We start from the raw sequence: 17,441 nt of genomic DNA on the forward strand, positions 1-17,441 counted from the left end.
ATTACTTGATTCTGAGAAATAACAACAACAACAACAGTCTTATTCACGGGGTCTCAAGGATCTTTCTTCCCACTCTGCAGAGGAAATACAGCCCAATCAGGCTTTCCCTATCATTTCAGCACTTTTGGTGCTGGTCAGCACCCACAAATCCAAAACCTGGGTTGCCCTGTTCCTAGAACTATTAGAATCATGGAATTTTTTTTTTTTTTTAGAATCATGGAATTTTTTAACTGCAAAAGAGCTAAAGAAACCATAGAGTTTCTTCCCTTAAGTATAAATGAATTGAATAAAAATGTGTCATGCATTCTGATGTCTTCAGGGGATATATATCAGTTACTGGCCACGTGTGGAAAGTATTTCAAAATGATATTTTAAAAATATAGCATCGCTCTGATAGCTTTCTCAATGAAAAGCAAATGGGCAAATAAGGTGATCACTGTTGTTAATGATTTTTGCTGGGCTTTTATTATTCAATATGTAGGCCATGTTTTCAATATTATAAATAAATTTTTTGTGACTGTTTTCTGCCCAAATGACAGCTTTGTATCTACTATTATCAAAATTTGGGGGGTAGTTTGGCTTAAAAAGTGAGGGATACTTAAGTGAGCGGGGTCTTTTTGTTCCTGCCTTTTGTGGTTTCACTTTTTTTTCCTTTTGTATATTAACAATTTGTGTCCAACTAAAAATTATATAATTAAAATAGTATACTATATTTATATAAAATAATGTGTAGCTATATATATATAATGAAATATAAAATAAAATGAGTATTCATAAATCTATCCTACAGCTTAAGAGCTAAAACATGACAGATATCTTTGAAGTTATCTATGTTCCATTTGGAATGCATTCCCCTGCTCTACCCCAGCTAGTTAAACACTACCCTGAGTTTTGCATTTATCATTCTTTTAGCACATATATGTACCATTAAAATATATTACTTAGTTTTGCTTAATTATATAAACAGAACATAATTAAGTCAACAGTCATTGGGGGCTTGCTTTTATCATCTAACATAACTTCCCTAAGACTCATCTACATAGCTGCATAGCAATTTAATGCATTTACTTTCTCCTATATAATATTCCTGTGTATGAATAAACTTTATTTATCTGTTCCTTTGTTGATCACTTGGAAAGCAATCTGGCATTCTTCTAAAGCTGAGAATGTACATATTCTAAAACCTAGCAATTTCTCTTCTGAGAAAACACTTTTATACATATATGTTAAGAAATGTATAAAACATATTTTTAGTAAAATGGTTATGAGTTTTCTTAATTAGATTATTAATTATAATTAATCTTCACTCCTTACATACTACTGTTGAAACCAACAGGATCAACAGCATGAATAAGAGGGTAAAGAGGGGTTGTAGAGATGCCCTGCAGATGAAAAGGTTATTTGTTCGATGTTATCTAAATTATTTGCATTCAACATTCAATAAATATTTCTGAGTACTCCCATGTATCATGCACTTTTCCATTCATAGGGGATGTAGCACTGAATAAAATTGAGGAAGTGGCTGCTATCATGAGGCCTTATTTTGTTGTGGAATATAGACACTGAACACAAATAAATAGTATGATATTAAGTAGTGGTAGTAGTACAGGTAAATACAGAGCCAAGTAAAAGCATAAAAAACAATGTGGCTTCTAGTTTAGATGGTATGGCCAAAGGATGTCTCTCTACCTCACTGAAGGTAAGAAAGAGGTCTTGCATGTATCTCAGGGAAGAATATTCTTGGCAGAACCACAAAGACTGTAAGGTGGTATTATTTTTATTGGTTTAGAAAAGCAGTAAAGATGTCACTGTAGGTGAAATGGAATTGGTAAACCAAAGAAAGCTCAGATAATGTTGGAGAGTTAGACCAAGGCAAGCTCACATAGGGATTTATATCATTTCGTCCAGGTGTCATTGATGTCCTATAGTCTGTAGTCCTATAGTCTAGATCTGAATGAAAGGGAACTATTTGATATTTTTATGCAGCAGAGTTAGTTAAATGATACACATTATTTATGATGTTTAAAAACATCATACTGGATAATAAATGAAAAAGCCTGTAGCAGGGGAAAAACAGAAGGAAAACCTCTGGGTGGGAGTGATGGTCATTTAGATGAGAGAGGAAGGTGTCTCAGTTTAGGTGGCAACAAGGAAGCTGGTAAGAAATGATTAGCTGGAGAATAGATTTTAAAATGGAGTCAGAAGGATTTGTTGATAGATTGCTTGTAAATGTGTAAAAGGGAGAAGCCAATAATGACTTCAATGTTTTTGGCTTGAGCATATAAGTTAAAGATGATGTCATGCATAGAGATAGAAAATTATGAAGTAGGGGAAGGCTTAAGTAAAAAAATCAAATGTTTGGTTTGGGGCATGTTATGTATGAGATATTTGTTAGATATCCAAGTGGAGTTGACATGCCAAGTAAATACTAGGTAAATTAGTCTGGAGTTCAAGGTAGAGCTCGGGGATGGAGATAAGAATCTGCATTTGGAAGTCAACAAGAGGGGTGATATTTAAAGTAATGGAATATGATATTATCATCTAAGTGCTTAGCATAGACAAAGAAGAAAAAAGGTATGAAGATGAGAGCTGATGTGGCTGACTGATTGCATTAAAGGCCGTATATCTATTTCCTTCCCTTTACCCATTCTCTTTGCCATGTAATTGGGCTATCACATCCTTACTCTGGGCGTAAAACTCTCTTTGGCCCATGGGATGATGACGGTTGTGATAGAAGCAGAAGCTTGAGAAAGTACTTGTACATTTCCGCTCTGCTATTACATTCTACCCTTACCATGAGAATATATGCCCAGATACCTTTTGTCCCAGCAGGAGTATGGGAGATACAGGGTCAACCCAAGGTGCATGAGTAAGCCTAGCTAAGCGCATTATAGATCAGATGAAGCTCACAGACAAATGAAGTGTCTAAGTGTTTATTGTTGACTGACATTGAATTTTAGGGTTGTATTTTATGAGCATTATCATAACAATATATAACCAATACAATATTTAGAGGTTTGGATAAGAAGGTAAGAGTCACAAAGGATAGTGAAGAAACCATCAATGGAAAAAATAGGATAAATGGTATCCAGAAACCCAAGAGATGGAAATGTTTCAATAAGGAGAAGTAATCAACTATGACAAATGCAGTGAGAGTTCATGTAAAATGGAAACTAAAAACTGATCAGCACATTTGGCAAAATGATTTTATGAATGTCTTTGATGAGAGTGGTAGGAAGAAAAGTCCAATTTAAGAAAGTTCTAGGGAGAATGGTAGATGAGCAAGTTGAGATAAATTTAAATTAGAGAGTCTGTTTTAAAGGGTAATGGAGAAATGGGGTTATGGTTGGAAGGGAACGTGACTTAGAAGAGAGGTTTTATTTATAGATGGGCTATATTACAGATCACTTGTACATGGATAGGAAGATTTAGTTCATTGGGGAGATAAAACAGATGACACAGGAGAAAAGAGAAATAATCAGAGTAGTGAAGACTTTTAGTAGGTAGGTTGGGATAAGGTCTGGTGTACAAAAGGTGGAGTGTCCCTTAGATAGGAAAACGGGCAATTCTTCCATAGCTATAGGCATGAAGGCAAAAATATAGAGAGGACTTAGATAAAGAGAGGCTGGTCAGCTTGCCAGATGTAAGGATGAAGTTTTCTTCTGAGGGTTTATTTTATTTTTTTAAATTAATGAATGAAGAATTAAAACTATGACCTGGAGGGAGAAAGAGGAGTGTGGTAGACAGAATTCTAAGATGATTCCTTATGACTGTTACTCATATCATATGCTCCCCTCTGAGTATGGGTGGGACTTATGAAGAAACACCACTCCTGTGATTATATTGTTTATTGTTATATGAAAAGAGAGAGATTATCCTGAGTGGACCTGACCTAATGAAGTTAGCTCTGTTAAAAAAAAAAAAAAAAAAAGTCTCAGAACAGAAAATCAGAGTTTTATACCTGGCTGGCCTCAAAGAAAGCAAACAACCATTTTGTTAACTGCCCTATGGGGCACTTGGCAAGGAACTGTGGGTGGCTTCTAGGAGCTGAGAGTGGTCCCTGGCCAACAACTGGCACTAAAATGGGGACCTCCATGCTACAATTGCAGAAGTGAATTCTGTTAACATCCAGCAAGTTTGGAAGATGCCCTTGGGAGAGAGTTGCAGCCTGGCCTAATATCCTGTTATCAGTCTGGCAAGACTCTGAGCGGGGCATCCAGCCAAACCCATCTGAACTTTTAATTACAAAACAGTGATATTATAACTTAATGTTGCTTTAAGTCACTAAGTCCGTGGTCCATACGCTCTCAGACGTTGGGAGGCAAAGAAAAGGGCATCTCAGAGAACGAAGAGTGAACTGACTACAGAATATAGAAAGGTTATGAGAGAATGGAGAACTCATTTAAGGCAGTAATAAATTTAAAGTAGGACTTGTCAGAATTAGAACCTTGGATAAAGGCAAAGACTGGTTTAGGTGTTAGATTTAACTCAGATAGTGGATTGGCCAGTTAAATACGTGGAAGAAGAAAGGGGCAAGGGAAAGAAAATTATATGTAGAAGAATGATCTTTATGTTAGGGCAAGTTACTCAAACAGGCAGAGTAGGGGAGTCGGGGAGTGAGGACAAGAAGAGGGTAGCACAGGGAAAACTCAAGTCCAATGCACTGGATGTCTCAGTTGGGTTAAAGATCTGAAGAAGGGGATACTTGTCAAAGTAGTCAAAGCAAGCTGAAAAGGAGGAGTCTGCAATTATAAATTGGCCCTTAGATTTTATTTGGATTAGGGACCTGGTCCAACCTTGTATCACTTAGCAGCGTCCTGAGTTTTGACCAAACAATGCACTAAGTTGGCCTCTTTTCTCCTGAGTCTCCCATGTTTGAATGCTATTCCATCATTTATGAGTCTCTTCCCCAACTTTTGGGGATGCATTTCTCTGAGATTCACCCTCTTTTCAAACATGAAGTCTTCTTGCAGAAAAGGCTTGATTATTAGTCACAGTACCTTACTGGGATATTAGCAATCTAAATATTCTCCCCAATTTCGAATAAAGCCTTTGTCTTTGTTTTGAAAAAAAAAAAAAATTCAGTCTCAGATATTTAGAGTAAGAAGATATTTTGTTGTTGTTTCTGAAAACCACAGCACTTTCTGCCTCCTCTAAAACAGACCTGTAAAGTAGGGGTTATGGGCTAAATAATCTGTTTATTTACAGAAAATAATGTGTTCTGTAAATAATTTTTTTATTACAGTCACACCCATTTGTTTACCTATTGTCCGAGTGTGCTTTTGTACAACAATGACAGAGTTGAGTAGTCCCAATGAAGACTGTACAGCACACAAAATCTAAAATATTTACAAACTGTCTTTTTCAGGAAAACTTGCTGACCCCTGCCCTAATATCACCTTGCTCATGCCCTTTGGGTTTCATTATTCCTCCTCACCTCTATGTTATAAATGCTTAGAAATGGAGGAATAGGAATTGGAAAGATTAAAAAAAAAAAAAGAGATAAAGATGTAGTATAGAAGTACTAAATGTTTTTGCCTATAGCCCTGGAAAAGGGGAGGGAATCTAAAGCAAAGTATATATGAACAAATAAACAATCATACTCTTGCCTTTATGCTTTTTGTTTTGTGAGAAGAGAAGGAATTGAACTTTCTCAAGAAAGAGTAGTGTAATCGCAACACTCTGGTATGTTCTGGCATGTCTTTATGATGAAGAATACCGCTAACGTTTGTTAACCCTTTGTGTCAGAGAGACAGAATTTGGGTTTTTTTTACTTTTCCGTGGTGACTCAGTGAGTCATAGAATATACTTCTGTATTTCTAACTGATAGATTTAATTTTTTTCTGTATCCATTGGACCCTGGATTCTGGATCAAGATGAGCTAATATTGTTTCCTATGACAAGAATATAAACACTAGAGAGACTCTTTCCTTAAGCTGGCCCGAGACCAGCCCGATACAATGCAGAAAAACTTCAAAGTCATATCACAGAAAATTACAATGACCATCATCTTTTCTAAAATAAATTAAGAGGGGCACCTTGGTGGCTCAGTCGGTTAAGTGTCTGCCTGGGGCTCAGATCCTGATCCTGGGGTCCTGGGATTGAGTCCCTGCTCAGTGGGTAAATTGCTTCTCCCTCTCTCTCTCCAGCTCCCCCTGCTTGTACACTCTCACTCTCTCAATAAAATAAAATAAAATAAAATAAAATAAAATAAAATAAACAAAATATAGAGATGTGTAATTGTTGTTAACATTACTCTGGTTTTCTAAGTCAGTCTTAGAGGTTTTTCAGTATTGTACTAGTATCTTCAGAGAAATACCTTTTAGTTTTTGATGATCAACTCCATTGGTTTTTGTTTACTTAGATGTTTACTTTTCATTTTATGAATTTTTGATCTGAGTCCTTATGATTTTCTTTCTTCAACTTTGGGTTTACTATGCTATCTCTTTGAATTTATTGCATTGAGTATTTTGTTGAGTTTACATAGCAGATGGTCAATTTTTGTGAATGTTCTATGTATGCCTGCAAAGAATATATAGCCTTTTTTCCTTGATGACAGTGTAAAAAAAACCTAACAATTTTGATTACATATAAATTGTGGCTTGAAACCTAATCATTATATTTATATTATTTTAATGATTCTTTTCAAAATTTTTTGATGTTTGAAGTCTACAGTTACTTAACTTTCTCAATACTCTATTCCCCAATAATGTAAAATACTCAAATGTTTTAACTCCAATATTCCTCCCTTCCATCTTCTATGTTTTTTGTCTGGCACTTCAGTTTCATCTTATTTTCTGAACTCCACAAAACTAACTTCTGTTTTACAGTCAAATGTAGAAGCTTCTGTTTTCTTCTATAGTCTCTTACTCTGTGACAGCTAGGAATCTTCTGTGCTTTCTCTCTGTGTCTCTCTCTTTTTCATTTATTCTCACGTTAAGTCAAAATTACTCTGATTTCATTTCTTCATTTCTGTTAAATACATGTCTTTTTCCCCACTGTCACTGCTTTTTCCTCCAAACCAGGGAAGTCTACCATTATTTTACTCTGGACCACAGCTGAGTTTCCTACTTGGTCTTCCTGCATCCAGTCTTGCTCTTTTCTCCCCACTCTACCCACACTGCAGCCAGAGTGGGATTTCACATCAAAACATGATTTCTTGCAGAGATTCCCTTTTTTTTTTTTTTTTTTAGAAAAATCTAAATTCCTTGACGTGGCATAACATGATGTTAGCTCTACTTCCACAGCCTAGTTTCTACCCACCTCTTCTCTTAGTAGTCTTTGGCTGACTTAACCATAATTGCTTTTTAAAAATTTTCTGTCTTTCCTGGTAGACACTACAATCTGTGATGGCAGGAATAAAATCTGTAGTGCTTGTCATATAAAACCACTTAATAAATATTTGGTTAATTAATACTGAATGGATTTTTGAAAGCATGGAATTATTAAACAAAAGTGTTATTCTGGTAATATGCTTATATTGGAAAACTTCTGATGAGAAATGCATTGGGAATTACCCAAAAGGGAGATTTGATAACGAGAGAGTTTATCTTACATCCTCCAAAGGGGAAATATGGAGACTTTATGAGCCAACAAGGTGGCCAAGTAATCCTGAAATTTAGATAATGACAGTAAATAGAGAACACAGTATATTTTCTACAGTGAAACAATTGGCAAGACTGAGAGTTATAGCAAAAGATTGTAGATGAAATGAAATTGAAAATTGAAATTGTAGGCGACTCTTTTCTCTAGAACTCAAGGAATGTTTGATCTTGAGATAAATCACTTCATCTCTTGATGTCTCAATTTAACTATTGAGTATATAATGAATGATTATTCTTAACTACTGCATGGGGTATTGTGAGACTTAATTTGCTAATGTTTATAGAGTGCTTCAGATTGTCTGATTAAAAGTATGAAGTATCATCATTATACTATAATAGAGCATGTGAAATTTTATTTTAATTTCATAAATATGAAATTACACCTTTCTACTTTCACTTAAAATGGTCTGAAATTCATACACATAGATTGGTGCATGTTTGAATCTAAGTCTCTAGGCAGTTAACTGTTCTTACAACTATCTTTAGGCCTCATCTGCATTTCTATTATTCAGAAAGTTCACAAGACTTTGACAGAAATAGATGTGAAAGAGCACAACTCCTTTTTTTTTGTTGTTGATTTATTGCCCAAATAAGTTGAGATTACTGTATTATGATTATTTTTTCTTTCTTTTCAACCTTTCATTTTTTTGGTGAATGCTTCCCTCATTGTTAAATGTGATTAGTTTTCTATATATGGCAATTTTCTCCTCACATTATTAAATATCCTCTCAAGTACAATTTTGTGCCCAATGAGTGGAAGTCTACAGGTTCAATTATTTCTTTCTGAGACACTTTCTGGTGCTCCATGCTCTAGCTTCTTTCTATCTAGGTGCTCCCTATCCATGCCTGCTGCAGATCTTAAGAATTCAGTGTGACACTCCTCTGGTGCTTCCCTTATTTTCTGAATGTATTATTTTAAACCTCTTGGTTTTCTGCCTGCTCCTCTAGAATCTTTCTTGGAAATGTGTATGGGAGGTGAAAATTTGGTAATATTGCCTGCAGAATGTATGTATGTATGTATGTATGTATTCATTTTAGAGAGAGAGAGTGAGTTGGGAGCAGGGAGAGGGACAGAGTGGGAGGGAAGAGGGATAGAGGGGGAGGGAGAGAGAGAATCCCAAGCGGACTCCATGACAAGTGCAGAGCCCAGTTTGGGGCTTAATCTCACCACCCTGAGATCGACCTGAGCTGAAACAAAGAGCTAGACGCTTAACTGACTGAGCCACCCAGGTGCCCTCAAACTGTCATTATTTTATTTAAAAACTTAGTTGATAGTTTAAATACAAAATTCCTGCAGGAAGTATTCTTCACTCAAAATGTTACAGAATTTCTACATTTTCCTTTAGTTTCAGTTTTGCCATTTTTACTTCTGATTTTTCTATTCTATGTATATATTATATATATATACATATATACTTATATATTTTTCTTGCCAAGTTTAGGATCTTCTTTTTACCCTTAGTGTTATGTAATTGCATGATGAAACATATTAGTAATCTTTTTTTCATTTATTGTACTTGGGACTCATAACTGCTTCTATATTCATATTCTATATCCATATTCTATATTCTATATTCAACATGTTAGGATATCATATATTATGTAACCACTGAAAAAGAGTATCAGAGTGAATAAGGAAAATAATGTTTTACTATAATTATGAAAATGAAAAACTCCTAAAAAGGCTGTGGGACTCCCTAAGACCTCCAGACCACAGTTTAACTGCTGCTGTATGTACAAACCAACATATACATGTGCATACACACAAAACCTTTTCTAGTATTATCTTGTTGTTGTTGTTTTTTTTGTCTTGTTTTATATTTTTTCTCCAGAATTTTTTTTTTCTCCTCTTATTTGTTTCATTTGTTTTGGTCTTTCTTTTCTATGCTAGAGGCTTTCTCAAATATCTGATAACATTTGACTGACAGTCCACAGTTAAGTATAATATACTGAAATCCTGATTGGACACTATGGTTGGGGAAAGAATTTTCAACTAATGAGTTCATCCTAGGGAAGTGGCTTTCAATCCTATTAGAAGTAATGACCACTATTTTTTAAAGCAAATAATTTATAAAGCTCCAATTACTATTCTGAAATGAGAAGCATAGTAGTACGACCTACCCTATCAATGCATATAACTTCACCAAAAGTAATATAATGTCATAACTACAAAGTAAAAAGGAAATAGAAAATATTTAATAATAAAATTATATGCATTTCAATGTGTAAACCATCAGACATGGCTACTCTACACTTACTGTGGACATAATGAGGTAATTATATGCTTGCACTTATTTGGAGAATCTCTAAAGGGGACAGCTGTGAATGCAAACTGATACAGTTGTGCTGCTGAGTAGCACTGATATCATCAATATCATGAGTGGCACTGGTCTTGGTGATGTGATCTTATGAAATGATGAAAAATTCTTGACTGAACTCCAAACCAAACAATATTCCATCTAGCTTCAATTTATAATTGCATCCCCGAAATACTGTCTTTGTTAAGGTTATGTCAAAATACATTGTGTTTATATGTAAAAAAAGTGTTGTTTTGTAAAAAACGTAGTTAGGCCCTAGTTACACACAGCTTTAAAAACATTTTCTTTTTCCTATTTGATTGTCTACTACCATATCAGAAAGTCTTTGGGGATGTGGGTTAATTCTCCACTGTGAGGGAGTTTCATACATGAGAAGATGTCTGGAATCTGACTCTTACCCATTAAATCCCAATAGTGCTCTCCCAATCACTACAACAACCTATAAATTTGCAACCCACTATTCAAAGAATCCCTGCTCTGCCATAGTCATAGCAAGAGCCTGAATTTTGCATGGAGAACCTTAAAGGCTGATTAAACCATCAGTTGCTCACTTTGTTTATAAATCAGACCTTCACCCTCTGAGACTTCTTTGTGTGGCTCTGAAATTTTCTGGCTCGGAGTCTTCTGTGACAGTGGGCTGGCTGGCTGGGTTGAAGGCTAAAGTTTGAGAAGTCTGGATTGCTGAGAGTGGTCAGGATTTACCTAAATGCCCAAGGGCTTATTACAGAAACTCTTAGCCATCTCTGGTTACAGGCCCTGTGGCTCCTGCCTTTTGTTACAATAGGTGCTTTGCAGTGTCCTCCAGGGAAAACTGGCTTCTTTCTCCTCACTCTCCTTTCTTCTTCTTCTTCTTTTTTTAATACTGTAATTTTATTTTTCTCAGTGTTCCAAGAGTCATTGTTTATGCACCACACCCAGTGCTCCATGCAAAACGTGCCTTCCATAATACTCACCACCAGGCTCACCCAACCTCCCACTCCCACTCCTCCCCAAACCCTCAGTTTGTTTCTCAGAGTCCACAGTCTCTCATGGTTTGTCTCCCCCTCCAATTTCCCCCAACTCACTTCTCCTCTCCTTCTCCCAATGTCCTCCCTGTCATTCCTTATGCTCCACAAGTAAGTGAAACCATATGATAATTGGCTCTCTCTGAGTGACTTATTTCACTCAGCATAATCTCCTCCAGTCCTGTCCATGTTGACCCAAAACAAAGAGGCAACTCACAGAATGGGAGAAGATATTCTCAAATGACACTACAGACAAAGGGCTGATATCCAAGATCTATAAAGAACTCCTCACTCTCCTTTCAATAGGCACAATAGTCTTAGCTTCCTCTGGTCTTTTTGGCCAGTTAGCTCTCCTCCATTTATTTTCATTTTTAAAAATTTGTTGACCTCTCTTATCTGCTGTTGTCTTTTCCCTGGGTCTCCTCCTTGAGGCTGTAAAGATTTTTATTGCCTTTCACTTTTGGAAAATAATAAAGTTTAAGAAATAGCATTTAATCAACAATATTGAATTGGAAGTCCCTGTATTAATTTTGTAATTAGAAAAATCAATATTGTTTAAGGCATGACCAACACAAAGGAGTTATGAAAAGGAAAGCCTAAGAGATTTCTAAACTATTACTTGCATTCTCTCAATTTTAACATCACAAATCTGTATGTCTGGACCACATCATCACAATCTCTGTTCTATTAGAATTGCCTTTCTAACAGAACTATGCCTTAACATTACTATTTAAGTTTTCACACACGGCTGATAAAAGACAACAGCCCTCTGTGGAATGTCTCTGCATTGTCATAAAAAGTGTTATCATGGCACTATTTATTATATTGAATGTTGTCTCCTCATTTTTAGATTTTTATTTATTTATTTCCACTCAGGGACCAAAAAAACTTTGTACTGGTACTAAAATTTCCCTTGTTTTTGTTTTTGTTTTTTTTTTTTTTGTTGTTCTGGAAAAAGAACATTTAAATATTATAGAACTTAGTTTCTATATTTCTCTTTAATCAGGATATTTTGAAATGGGTGGGGTATTTCTCTGACCTTTACCCTTTATGTTTTATGAACTGTCTTTTATCTTTTTCCATACATTTGGTAAATTGAAGGTATTCCATCTTCAGAAGTAGGAGGTAATTCAAACAAATCAATAAAAATAATAAATAAGTAAAATTCTGAAATTGTGTGCAATGTTAAGAGACAAGTATATAAGATGAATTTAGCGTAAACATAAAACAAAATTTAAAAATTAAAAAAATAAAAATAAAGCAAAAATAAAATTATTTTATTTATATTATTATGATATAATTGCACACAAATGGGATATAATTAATTCTACTGATACTTAGGAATATTGCTATTGCTAATTGCTATTTGTTAAGGGTCTCATCTTCTATTATCTCCTTTCACTTCTCTAAATCTCTCTGCTTACATTAGGAATGAAATAGCTGTAGTAAGTTGTGACCTCAGCAGCTTCCTCCTCTTCCTCAGGCCCAGCCTTTGCTTCTCTCTGTCTCTGGCTATTGCTCCCTATTTCAGCCATCTGGACATTTTGTGAAATCAGTGGGGAGGTAAGTATACTTTATCATATGACTCTCATGAAAAATAAAAGAATTAGGCATTTTTTACACATACACTGAAAAAAATGGAAAAAAAAATCCAGTCAAATTTAAGAAGAAAATAACAGGGAGGCATAAAGGCTTTGCTAATCTTGAAACCAGTAGAAGTTTGGGATAGTACAAATGTTCTTCCAGTTAATGGAAGATCTTTGGCCAAAAAAGTTATTATCTCTTTAATTCCTTTGTATCTGATCTAGAAAGAAACAAAATATGAAATTATATACATATTACATACATATAGCTTTATCTAAAATCAAGAAAATGTGCTACCTTTATGGTGTACTTCATTATAGTAATGATATACCTTGCTGTTTCATAGGACTTTATTATTTTTTATTTACATAATACCAATAGAGATTAGAATAACATTCTAAATATTAGTCAACAAGTTATTTGGCCTACGTTATGTCAAAAAATGAAGAATGTAATGCTTTCATCCAATTGACTACAATTATAAAAGGAAACCTACAACTCAAAAGCAAAAGCAAAACAAAAAAACCACTAAAAAATGGGCAGAAAATCTGAATTGACATTTTTTCCAAAGAAGACATACAGATGACCAACAGATACATGCTCTATATAATTTTTTTAAAGATTTATTTATTTATTTTATTGGGGAGAGGGGCAGAGGAAGAGAAAGTCTTAAGCAGGTTCTGTGCTCAGCAGAACTCAGACACAGGGCTCGATTCCACAAGCATAAGATCATGACCAGAGCAGGAACCCAGAGTCAGTCGTCCAACAGACTGTGCCACCCAGGCACCCCAGAATGCTTTACATTTTTAATCATTGGGAAAATGCAAATCAAAACCACAATAAGATATCATCTTACACCTATGAGAATGGCTCTTACCAAAAAGACTAGAAATAACACATGTTGCCAAAAATGTAGAAAAAAGGAAACACTGGTATCCTATTGATGGGAAAGTATATTGGTACAACCACAATAGAAATTATCACAGAGGCTTCTCAAAAAATTAAAAGTAGAACTACCTTATGATCCAGGAATTCCACTTCTGAGTATGTGTTTGAAGAAAATAAAAATACTGAGGTGCCTGGGTGGCTTGTTGGTTAAGCTTCTACCTTCAGCTCAGGTCCTGATCCCAGGGACCTGGAATGAGCCCCATGTTAGGCTCTCTGCTCAGAAGGGAGTGTGTTTCTCCCTCTCCCTCCCCTCTGCTTGTGCTCTCTCTCTCAAATAAACAAATAAAATCTTAAAAAAAAAAAGAAAAATACTAACTCAAAAAGCTACATGTATCCCCATGTTCATTGCAGCATTATTTGCAACAGCTAAGATTCATATAAAATCTTTTTTCATTCATAAATGTATGGATAAAGAAATTGTGGCATTTATGCATAATGGAATATTACTTGGCTAAAAAAGAATGAAATCTTGCTATTTGTGACAACATGGATGGAACTTGAGGGTATCATTCTAAGTGAAATTACTTAGAGAAAGACAAATACTGCATAATTTCACATAGATGCAAAACCTAAATAAAAGCAAAAACACAAAAATTAAAAACAATAAACAAAACAAAAAAAATAAAGTCATAATATAGAGAACATAAGGGATGGAAGAAATGGGTGAACTGTTTTAGTTTAGTTTGGTTTTACTTAAATATGCTGAATTTTAAAATCTTATAGCTATGTGAAAGCACTCAGCTGAAAACATAAAAACTATTAAAAAATTTGCCAGAATCAAATCTTGCTTGATTGTGACTCCAGAATACTTACCCCCAAAACACTGACATGATTTTATAATTTAAAAATTTTAGTGAACTTTAAAAAATATTTAGCACCATACTACTTTATTTGAAAGCTAAATGTCTGTGTTAGTTCTACATAGCAAAGCTAATTTAAATTGTTATTTTTTTGTGTCGTCTAGGGAAATGTATTGAAGAAAAAAGTCTCCAAAGATTCTTGCATTTATTAAAGGGACATTTAAAGGATGTCAAAGGATGATGAGACCATCATACAGTATCCAATATAAAAAGGCAAAGTTGAATTTTTTCCTCATTATTGTAAGGGAATATTATGCTGGAATTATGCAAAATCTTTCTAGTTCAGCAAACTACTAATTTTATATAGGGTTTTAGGGAATTCAGGGATTGGCAGATGTTCGAAAGCATGAATGGGTTGTCATCTGTAAATGTATGGTTACTTGGGTGTGTCTACTGTTGTTTGGTTGGTCCTCAGAGGTATATTAATTGGGGAAAATTTATTCCTAATTGGCTACTTCAAAAATAAAGACACTGTTGGTAGGCTAGCTTTTAAAGTGTGTTTAATAAAGTAAGTTATTTATTGATTGAAGTTAAACATAGTTCTGATAGCTTCTTATTACCATGGTTAAAGAATATCAGTCTTTTCCTAGGAGTGTGGAAACTTTTAAAACTCCTAATCATTATTTTTTTCTTCATTCAGTCAAAGCAGCAAGATATCATTAAGAATTGTCCAGACTTTCACCTCTGTTGTTGATTGTTCTTGAAGATGGGATTTCATTTCTGAAGACCTGATTTTCAGTTTGTGTCAACTGACAAAATTTCTTTTTTTCTTTTTTTTTTTTCATTGAATCACTTATTGAAACATCTGCCAGGACAATGGTTGTGCTGAAGACTTTGAGACACTGGACAATAAACATTAAATGACTGTGAGACAAGCAAGAATAATTAGAAATACTATAAGAAGGGACTAGAATATACTTTGCTACCATAACCTGAGACTTTTCAGGCGTGACCAAGAAAACAAGTCCCAATGTTCCGTAAGCTGCCTTTTTTATTAACTTAAATGTAGATTGTTTTATTCCACTTGTCATGTTAATTCAGGTATAACATGAAGTGTTAGTAATGGTTTTGATTGGCCAAAAATAATTCAACACCATTCTATCATCTATAACCATAACCAGGATTATGATGGCCTTGGGTGGAAGCTACTTTGTGTCATCTCTTTGTAAGGTTCATCTTACATTTCTGCTTTAATCATTGTAGCTATAACTATTTAATGATACCTTCCTAAATCTTGTGCCATACCTAATACGTTAGGAATAATTTTATTTCAAGAAAATGAAATCGTAAGATGTAATGTTTTATCAGTTTTTCTTCCATTTACCCTCAGTTCAAGAATTCTTCCTTATTACATTGTGAACGTCCTTGCTAGGTATCAAACTCTTTTATCAATGGCTATTTATCCATGACAAGTCTCTCCAGGAAAGCAGAAACCACTTCAATTATTACATCACAAAAAATGTAATGGAGTGAAGTGATTACACAGGTGAGGACTGAGCTGAGATGCCAAATGTGACATGGTAAGACAATCCACAGATCAGAAACAGAAGGAAGCCACTACTACAAGGTCAAAGGGAGCCCAAGCGCTAGTTTCACCTTTAAATACCTCATCAGTGGGACTGCTTAGTAGGAGCAGAAGCTGCTGAGGAGGGATAGTGTTGATAGAGACAACACTTCAGGCAGACAGGGAGGAGAAATACCCTGGCTTTTCTTTTCCTTTCACCAGCCAATATTTTGCCAAGGATGCTCATTGGAGAAGCCAGCTAACATAGGATCTTGAGAAATGAAACCCATGGATGTCAGCTTTCCTGGTGAGGGGAGAGTGAGACCCAAATCTTACTGGAAAGAGGCCTAGGATCAGCACTAGCCAGCCCGGGATCCTCCTGCTACTCAGCATCTACTCCCACCTTTCCACCTGCATTTACATCTCATACAACTTCACACCTTAGCATAAGTGAATCATTTTAAAAAATGAATCAACTTTCTATCACAAGTAGAGACATGCTGTCAGTCTCTCCTAAAAATAAGAGACCCCACTACATACTTTTTTGTTCTTCTAATCTCATTCCTAAGGACAGTTCAAGTCACTCGGTGTTTCATGGTTAATCTTCAAAAAGGTACACTAGCGGCCAGAAACCTTTCTAAAAGGAGGGCATTTGTAACCAAAGGAAACCATGAATTTACTCTAGAATCTTAGCATTATTATTCTCCTTTTGGGGCTTTCTAGACGCTCCCTATAAATTTTTATTTACTGGTAACACTTTGAGTATCATTGGTATCTGCTACATCAGAAGTCTTAGGCAGCAAGGCAATTTGGACCTGCTGGAGAGTCTTCTGCTCTGGATTCCATTTAAAAGTAGAAACCATATAGCTTTTCAGTAAATGGGGTAGAGAAACACACAAATGTGTGATATGTATTGTTCATAACCAGCAAAATACCATACTCTTCTCTTCCATAACCAAGCCCAACTGAAACCCTTGTTCTTTTAAGAACTATATTTATCAACATTGGATACTGGGTTATGATAAATTGCATTAGTCTTCCCAATCCCCTATCTTTTCTATAGGCTTGTCCTTTGCCATGGATTTTGCAGTTTTTACAACAAATACAGAATATACTTCTAAAGGAAGATCCAAATTCTGCTACTGCTCCAGAAGTGTTCATCCTGCAATAAATTCTCTGCATCTTCAGTAAATTCTCTGAATGCAAATCCCCAACACAGAGTTTGTCTTTCTAGGAAGTCAATCAAAAATGATTGGTGCCTAGAGTGGTTCAGACAAGGCAACTGTAAAATGAGATTTGGAGCTGAAACACTGGAGATAGGTAAAGCACGTGCTGTAGCAGTGCAATTGCTGAAAATTTCAGCAGTGAGATAAGTGTAGAGGGATTCAGTGGTGGGTGAAGTATTTCAAGATTTTGAGAAATTGAGGAGCACTAACTATCAGGACAATGGAATCAGAGGCCCTCTTGGAAGGCTAGTAAGGCAGGCATTCAAAAGAAAAAAAAAAAAACAGGGAAGGGTGAGAGTAATTATTCATCAAGAAAGTAGTATCATAGTCAGAGGGCCTCTTTAGTAGCATATAAAGGGACTCATCTTCTGCAGCTGGAGTACAGAAAATGAT

At 35.2% G+C, this 17,441-nt stretch overlaps 1 long non-coding RNA gene across 2 annotated transcripts in view; it reads left to right on the plus strand.

Annotated features, from left to right (window-relative positions):
• Nucleotides 1-14,531, plus strand: part of LOC116866434 — a 30,768-nt gene extending 16,237 nt beyond the window's left edge. For both annotated transcript variants that reach the window (XR_004382386.1, XR_004382387.1), the window contains exons 5-6: nt 12,356-12,489; nt 14,423-14,531. This is a non-coding gene — a long non-coding RNA (uncharacterized LOC116866434). The remainder of the gene's footprint in view (nt 1-12,355; nt 12,490-14,422) is intronic.
• The last annotated feature ends 2,910 nt before the right edge of the window (nt 14,532-17,441 follow it).

Source organism: Lontra canadensis, unplaced genomic scaffold (genome assembly GCF_010015895.1).
Source record: "Lontra canadensis isolate GAN:19392208 unplaced genomic scaffold, GSC_riverotter_1.0 scaffold9, whole genome shotgun sequence".
Lineage (NCBI taxonomy): Eukaryota > Metazoa > Chordata > Mammalia > Carnivora > Mustelidae > Lontra > Lontra canadensis.